General features: G+C 35.0%; 1 long non-coding RNA gene across 1 annotated transcript; it reads right to left on the bottom strand.

Moving 5' to 3' along the window:
- Nucleotides 1–288: 288 nt before the first annotated feature.
- On the bottom strand, nt 289–1,678 carry LOC114308952 (uncharacterized). The gene is made up of 2 exons (XR_003645642.2): nt 950–1,678; nt 289–666 (listed from the first exon to the last, which is right to left on the bottom strand). It is a non-coding gene; the product is annotated as an uncharacterized LOC114308952 (long non-coding RNA).
- Nucleotides 1,679–2,441: the final 763 nt, after the last annotated feature.

The raw sequence follows: 2,441 nt of genomic DNA, 5'->3' as shown, positions 1-2,441 counted from the left end.
CATGTAACTTGTAAATAATTTTCTAGATCTTTGCTTTTTGAATGGAAGTCAAGATATTTTCCTGATGCATTAATTAATGACGCCCTGGAAATAAACTACTACTACATGGTCAAAAAAAGGAACAAATTCGAACTGACATAGCTTTGGTTTGAACATGCATGAGGCCATGAAACTGCAATCCAGTCTTCCTAGTCTGACTGTAATCTAAATAATCATCAACAAGCACTAAGACTAATACACAAATCAGACAAAAATTAAAATTTTAGATTCAATCAACATGGCCTTCACTAAACACAAAAACAGATTCAGATAATTCATTAAGTTTAAACCCAAGTTCTGATTTCACAAAGAAAGTCCTTTTTGTCCTTTTTGTCCTTCTGATGATAAAAAGTAGAGAGAGAGAGAGAGAGAGAGATGTTGGAACACTAAGCAGAAACCTTATAATGGAGTTGATTGGATAAAGAGAAAAAAAGCAAGAAAAAAGAAAAAAAAAAAAAAAAAAAAAAAAGGAGAAGAGAAACTAGGGTTCCATATTTGTTTTTTGTTAGGGTTCATGAATTGCTCAGCATAAATAGATTTTATAAAACAAAAAGAAACATAAGATCTTTGTCTGATGTTGGTCATCACACTCCTCCAGGTATAGATTGCATTAACACACGATAAACCCTGCAAAACAAAGAAGAAAAAGTACAAGTAAAGATTTTCTTTCAAGAAGGGAAAATTCAGAAAAAGTGGGGGGGGGGGGGGGGGGAGGAGAGAGGCGAGCTCAAGTAGATACCCAGAAAATAACAAAAGTGGCAGAAAGGGGCCAGGAAACAGCATAATCATCATGATCACGCATCATAATCGTAAAGAAAATAACCCCAAAAAAAGGAAAAGAAAAGAAGGGAAGAGAGATGTATAAAGCTAATCATGGAGAGAAGTACAGCACAGAGGGTTCTTTAATTACCTTGGGTGTCCTAATAAGAACAAGAGAGTGAAAACATGGAGAGGGTGTTTGTTTGTAGGAGATATATATCTTATATCTATCAAGAGGGTTTTACAAAGAGAAACCAACAGAGCTCAGTTGGCAGTATGCCCACCTCCATTCCATTTTAGAGAGAGAGAGGGGTTTTTTTTTCTGAGAGGATGAGGGAGGTGGACAGAATGCCAATAAACTCTGTAAGAAACACTTTGTTAAACCAACATGAAAGAGAAAATGATCAACTCTCCTTGTATGTTCACCATTGACAGGCACAAGACACAAGAAACTCACCCACACTCTCATCACACAAACACAGAGAGAGAGAGAGAGAGAGAGAGATTTGCGAGATTGAAGAGGGGGCAGTTGGGATCTATTTAAGATGTGACGAGGCTGTTAGTACAGTAAATGAGAGAGAGAGAAGTGTGGAGGGTGAAATTAATTAAGAGGGAGGGTGGGTTTCCGGAAGAGAGAGAAAGAGAGAGTAGTAATAATCAGATGGGATGGTTCATTCTCTTGGGGCATATTTAGAAGGAAAGGATCAACAGAATCATCATAGTTATTCTCTCCCTCCTCTCCCTCTCAGAAAACTCCCCCCTCGTTTCTGATGCCCAAAAAAACCCCTCTTTTCCCCTCTCATCTCAACCCTCGTTTCTGATGCATACGCACAACACAAACAGCTTTCTTCTCTCTCTTCCCTCCGCTAAGGGCGTGTTTGGAAGGACTTACATAATCTCCAACATTATTATTAGTGAACATAATTAATTAGTACTACAATTTTTTTTTTCTTTTTCTCTAATGATTAATTGCTATATCATTAATTTTAAATCTTGAATAACAATACTATCTGGACCTTCACTTTATTTCAGCTAATAATTTAGAGTTCTTTTTTTTAATCTAAATAATGAGCTTTAAATCCATCACTAGTGAGACGAGAAATGAAAAAAAAAAAAAAAAAAAAAAACGACACAACACACATTGTGGTGATGGGATTCATTGTCACATTATTAGTGATAACTCTAATTAGTGGTCTCAAACATTATTATTATTAAAACAATAATAATTTAGAGTTCTAAATCCAACACTAGTGAGCTGGAAAATGACAAAAAAAAAAAAAGACACAGCACACACTGTGGTAGTGAGACTCACTGCCACATCATTAGTGATAGCTCTAATTAGTGGTCTCAAGCACTATTGTTATTAAAAATTTTGATTGCCTAGGTAGGGTAGCGTTGAGCGGTTGTTTAGAATTTGCTAATTTATAGCCTTTTTTTAAAAAAAAATTTATAAAACGTTTTTAAAAAAATAAAAATGTGGTATACTCTAAATAATTACACTTATTAAATAAGCACACTTGTTTAGGAGTTGTTTGGGATGATATATATAAGTGCACTTTTTGACTTTTTATGAAATATGGGTTGGGTTTGGGTTGGATTTGAAGTGATGTGTTAGAGATGTGACGTAACTTAAATAAGATGAT

Source organism: Camellia sinensis, chromosome 3 (assembly GCF_055761805.1).
Source record: "Camellia sinensis isolate YWXY chromosome 3, ASM5576180v1, whole genome shotgun sequence".
Classification (NCBI taxonomy): domain Eukaryota; kingdom Viridiplantae; phylum Streptophyta; class Magnoliopsida; order Ericales; family Theaceae; genus Camellia; species Camellia sinensis.
Note: the sequence above shows the minus strand (reverse complement) of the source record. Positions and strands in the feature narration are given on the sequence as shown.